The sequence below is a fragment of the Nanorana parkeri genome, unplaced genomic scaffold, assembly GCF_000935625.1.
Source record: "Nanorana parkeri isolate BGI_ZX_2015 unplaced genomic scaffold, ASM93562v1 scaffold1530, whole genome shotgun sequence".
In the NCBI taxonomy this organism is placed as follows: Eukaryota; Metazoa; Chordata; class Amphibia; order Anura; family Dicroglossidae; genus Nanorana; species Nanorana parkeri.
In genome coordinates, this window is record NW_017307798.1 from 130,587 (window position 1) to 136,688 (window position 6,102).

Below are 6,102 nucleotides of genomic sequence, written 5' to 3' on the forward strand. Positions count from 1 at the left end.
CGTATTTATTTATTTTTAAAGAGGTTTATTTATTGAATATATAAGTTTATTTATTTATGTATTTATTTTAATAGTTGAAATGGACAGCGCAAGCGCAGTGTATAGATCGCAAACTCAACGAGAAGGGCATGCAAGCGCAGTGCATGGTAGTTGAACTGGACAGGAGCTGCAGGCGCTGTGTGGGGATGTAAGGCTCGGTGAGCTACTGGCAGTGACCTACTGGCAGTACCCGGATGCGACGTCAGAGGTACGTGCGCTCGATGAGTTCTCAGTGTCGACAGAACAGGACCAGCGCCGGCAGAGAGCTCCTCCCACAGGACCAGGGCCGACTTGCCGTTGCTCTCCCAGTAAGTTTTTTAAAAAAAATCGCAAGCTTCAGCGCATTTTGACAAGTACAAGTACTTGTCAAAATGCCCTGTATCGGGCCCGATTCCGATGCTAGCATCGGTATCGGGACATCCCTAATTCTTATCACATAGGGGCTCACAAGCCTCGGTTCCCCCAGAAGAGCGGTGGACCCTGAAAACCATGGCCCCGTTCCCCACTAGAAGAGCGGGGGACCCTGAAAACCAAGGCGGGAAGGGAGGGGACAGACAATTAGTCTGGTACAAGTGATCTGATCAGATCACTTGTATAAAAAGTGCAGCGGCTCTCTGCTGTACATTTAGCCCTGCTTGCCCGAAGCAGGGCTAAATGTGAAAAAAAAACAAAACAAAACCTACCAGCCCAGAGCCCAGGACATGCAGTCGGGCGATGGGAATTCCGCACCACCGAAGGGGCATTCTTACCACTGGCCACCAATGCAAAGGGGGGACATTCTTAGATTGCCTCCAATGCAAAGGGTGGACATTCTTAGCAAATGCCACCAATGCAAAGGGGGGACATTCTTACCATTGGCCACCAATGCAAGGGTGGGGAGGGGGGCATTCTTACTACTGAGCGGTATGCAGGCGTGTACATGTGGCAGCTGTCACTTGATCATTACCTTGAATGGGTGACAGTTGCTGCATGTAAACACCAGATTAGGGATTCCTGTGCAGGAAAACGCAAGTTTGTGACACAGGAATCCCTAATCCCACATGAAATAATGGTGTGAATGAAAATAAAAATTTCCCCCCTCATCTGCTTTCATTTTTGCAGGGCACATCATTCCCTGGTGATCTACTGGTGATTAGTAAGGTCTAATGCAGACCTTACTAATCATCGTTCTGCCGAAGCTCAGAACTGTCAGATCTTTGACCTGAGCTGACAGGAGCAGCTCTGCGGTCTGCATCTGACATAGATGCAAACCGTGTACCTGCTCCCGCAGGTCAGGCACGCGGTCTGTGACCGTGTGCCCGACTTGTCACCTGGCTGCGGGCCGGAGTTGGTCTGCAGGCCGGTACTTTGAGACCCCTGCTTAACACTGACCACAAATGCAAGGGAGGGCATTCTTACCATTGACCCCCAATACAAGGAGCCTTTGAACCTCTGCTGCTTGCATCGACCCGGATTGGACATTGACTACCCCTCTTGGATTATCCCTAAACTTGTACCGCGTTTCTGGACTGTCACCTGCTTACTGGCAGTGGGTTCCTCATCTCACTACTAGCTCCCTGGGACGTCTGACAGACTGCCAATGCAAGGGGGGGCATTCTTACCACTGCCTGCCAATCCAAGGGGGGCATTCTTACCACTGACTGCCAATGCAAGGGGGGGCATTCTTACCACTGACTGCCAATGCAAGGGGGAGGGCTTTGTTACCACTGACCCCCAATGCAAGGGGGGGCATTCTTACCACTGACTGCCAATGCAAGGGGGAGGGCTTTGTTACCACTGACCCCCAATGCAAGGGGGAGGGCATTCTTACCACTGACAACCACTGCAAGGGTGGGGGGGCATTCTTGCTACCAATGAAAGGGGGGACATTCTTACTACTACCCACCAATGCAAGGGGTCATTCTTACCACTGACCACCAACGCAAGGGAGGGCATTCTTAACACTGACCACCAATGCAAGGGAGGGAATTCTTACCACTGACCACTGGACCGGTGTGGTGACTTTCTTACTATTGACCGCCAATGCAAGGATAGTGGGGGAGCATTCTTACCACTGACCGCCAATGCAGGGGGAAGCATTCTTACCACTGACCACCATTGCAAGGGGGGTGGGCATTCTTACCACCAATGCAAAGGGAGTGGGCATACTTACCACTGACCGCCAATGCAAAGGGGGTGGGCATTTTTACCACTGACCACCAATGCAAGGGGTGCATTTTTACCACTGACCACCAATGCAAGGGGTGGGCATAATTACCACCAATGCAAAGGGGGTGGGCACACTTACCACTGATGCCCAATGCAAATGGAAAGGACCTCCACGGTAGTTTTCTCAGAGATACTACCGGTGCCAAGAGCCACTCCAGACAGACAGCGCGAGTTGAGGGAGCTTAACAAGATAAATATGCATATAAGGGACGATATCACGTCAAACATTGGAGAAGATGTGGAAACCTTATGGCTAGAGCTAGATATGGCGGACCCTAGCCGTAAACTTATTGTGGGTATTTGCTATAAGCCTCCAAATATAGGGGAGGAGGGGGAAGCATATCTACACTCCCAAATAGACATAGCTGGGAGGGAGGGCAATGTAGTCGTGATGGGCGACTTCAATTACCCGGACATCAATTGGGCTAATAGTACCTCAGGTTCGACAAAGGCGGGCCGATTTCTGAACCTGTTGCGAGACAATTTCTTGGAACAGATGATGGAGGTTCCAACTAGGAAAAATGCCATCCTAGATTTAATAATTACTAATAATGGGGAATTAATTGAGGATATTGTAATTGGGGAGACACTGGGTAGTAGTGATCGCAATGTGATTACTTTCAATATTAAATACAGGAAAGGAAAGAGGTGCAGAACGGACAAGAACCCTTAATTTCAGAACGGCCAACTTCGATAAGTTGCTCAAACTAGTGGGGGAAATAAAATGGGATAACTCATTTCACAACCTAAACTCAGACCAAATGTGGGACTGCTTCAGGAACACATTACATATTGCCATTTCAAAGTGTATACCATTGGGTAACAAAAACAAAAGATCAAAGACTAAACCGATATGGCTAAATAAAACTGTAAAACTACATGTTAAGGCAAAGAGAATGGCATTTATAAAATATAAGATGGAAGGGACGGCATTGGCGTTCCTTAAATACAAGGAATGTAACAAAAAATGCAAACTAGTAATCCGGGAAGCTAAAATAGAATGCGAAAAGCATATCGCCACAGATAGTAAAAAAAAATAAAAAAAATTCTACCAATATATTAACAGTAAAAAGGTAAGAAAGGAGCAGATAGGCCCAATAAAGGACGAAAACGGGAAGTTACTCACAAGTGACAAGGAGAGGGCCGAGGCGCTGAACAATTTTTTCTCCTCAGTATACACTCAGGAGGGAAACGGGTTCGACGTACGTGATAAAACACATAGTTCAACCGATAATATACCACAATGGTTGACGGAAAGCGGAATAGAACAAAGACTTAAAATGCTCAATGCAAATAAAGCAGTTGGACCAGATAACCTTCACCCCAAGGTACTTAGGGAACTAAGCCAGGTTATAACAAGACCATTATTCCTAATTTTTAAGGAATCCTTAGTGACTGGTAGGGTACCATGTGATTGGCGGAGGGCTTCGGTAGTTCCAATATTCAAAAAGGGGGCTAGATGCCAACCAGGGAACTATAGGCCGGTCAGTCTAACATCGGTAGTTTGTAAACTGTTAGAAGGTATAATTAAGGACTATTTGGCAAAATTTGTTAAGGATAAGGGCATAGTTAATGACAATCAGCAAGGGTTCAGGAAAGACCGTTCCTGCCTGACTAACTTGCTAACTTTTGAGGGGGTAAGTAGAGATATGGATGGAGGGAGGCCGGTAGATGTGGTATATCTGGATTTCTCAAAGGCATTTGATACTGTGCCACACAAGCACTTACTACACAAGCTGAGAGCTATGGCCATAGATGGAAGTGGTGTGTACATGGATAGAGAACTGGCTACGGGAACGCGTCCAGAGAGTATCTGTAAATGGCACCTTTTCGGACTGGGCTAGTGTAATGAGCGGTGTGCCTCAAGGATCTGTGCTGGGTCCGATACTGTTCAACCTATTCAAGGGGTGGGCATCCTTACCACTGACGCCCAATGCAAGAGGGTGGGCATCCTTACCACTAACGGTCAATGCAAGAGGATGGGCATCCTTACCACTGACCGCTAATGCAAAGGGGGTGGGCATTCTTACCACTGATCGCCAATGCAAATGGGGTGGGCATTCTTACCACTGACCACCAATGGAAGGGGGGGCATTCTTACCACTGATTACCAATGTAAAGGATGGGGGCATTTTTACCACTGACCACCAATGCAAGGGTGGGGCAGCATTCTTACCACTGACCACCAATGCAGGGGTGGGGGAACATTCTTTCCTCTGACCACCAATGCGGGGGCGTTGTTTTAATTAGCCACCATTGTATTAATTTTAGCAGGGCCCCTTGAGACCTGAAAATGATTTCAAGGGTCCCTTGGGGTACAAAGGTTGAGAAAAGCTGATCCGAGTCCATATTTGACACTTGCAGATATCTGTTGGGAAATGGGTAAGCAGCATAAAAGGAAACAGGCTCCATTTCCAATGGCTTCAACATTAAAACGAAAAACACAGGTGATAATTCTGCATGCAAACTCCAAACAAGTTATATTCCCATCAGAAGTGATCCCAGGAACACAGTTCTGCAAGCTAACTGAAAATCGCTCCGCTATCTTGCTGCTCATATACCCAGGGCCTTTAGGCTCCATTCACACGAGCAGTTTTCCGCGCGTATTCGGCCGTACGAATATGCGCAGAACAGCTCTAAACATTAAAAAAACATACAATTTAGTGTGCAATGTTCACACTTTTGCCGCAAAATAGTATAAGCACGATTTTATGGCGGATTCTGCATGTTCCGGCTATAGTTATCACCACAAATGTGCGGAATCCAAGCATATGTTAAAGTTTGGTGCGGTTTCGTAACACACAGAAAACGCTACCGCTATGTGTGAATGGAGCCTCATTAATGAAACTCGGCAATGCCAAACCTGTTGTATTCATTTAAAGATGTGTGCAAGGCCTACAGCATTCACCTGTCATTAGATCCGCCGGTGGCACAGCTATGTACTGTACATGTATTACCAGCACACTGTATGTGGAAAATACGAACGAGTCTAATGTGTGTGCCGATAGCGTACACTGGAACCATAAGACATTGCGTATTCAAACACTCATCCTACCATACAGCCTGGGTGATTCCGGGTCCCCTCCGCCCTCTTCCCCAGTCACGTGGCCTCTCACCCGCGGGTTTCATGCACAGCATCAGCAGCCTCTTCTCTGGTAGCAGTATGAGAGAGGAGGGGCGGGGGCGCGCGGTGCCGGGGATGCAGGGAGCGCGCCCGCATGCTGGAGGGAGCGCGTGTCTGTGAACGAGACACGATCCATTCCCAAGTAATGGTGTGGTGATACAAATGGTTACCGAGGGTTATGTGGCCGAGCTATGATTCTGAACTGCTGTGTATAATGTTCTACGACGCCAAGCTGCATTCAAGAGGAGATATAAAACGTGTGTTCATATTCAGCTTGGTGCACTGTGCTATTTATGTGGGTGTATTAGCTAACAACACCTTAGGAGACCGTTTGCTCTCTATACACATTTGAGCCTGAGTGTGTTCATTTTTTAAGCAAATTTTTTTTTCGCCATCTTTTTCAGGCTTGATTTTTTTTTTTCTAGCCCACATTCAAACCGGCATGTTTCATGAACGTTCTTAAAATGCATGTTTTCGCGTGTGTCTGGCGCACATTGACAGAAATGTGGTGAAACGCACTTGCGTTGCCATTCATTTTAAATGGCACCCCAAGAAGGCATGCATTTTTACTCCGCATTTGTGTGCATGAAAAATCTTCTACATGAGCTTCTTTGCCCTACGTGCAGGCTCCATTGAACACAAACGTGGCACACCAATGTGCACAAACGTGTGTGAATGTGATGTGCGTCCACACCACGTGCAGGTGTGAATGCGGGCTAAGTCAATGGAAA

At 47.3% G+C, this 6,102-nt stretch overlaps 1 protein-coding gene across 1 annotated transcript in view; it reads right to left on the minus strand.

Moving 5' to 3' along the window:
• The window catches only part of GNG7 (G protein subunit gamma 7), a 50,635-nt gene extending 45,114 nt beyond the window's left edge, over positions 1 to 5,521 (minus strand). The window contains exon 1 of the mRNA XM_018570405.1: positions 5,303 to 5,521. The gene's annotated coding sequence lies outside the window, so the exon portion shown is untranslated. The remainder of the gene's footprint in view (positions 1 to 5,302) is intronic.
• Positions 5,522 to 6,102: the final 581 nt, after the last annotated feature.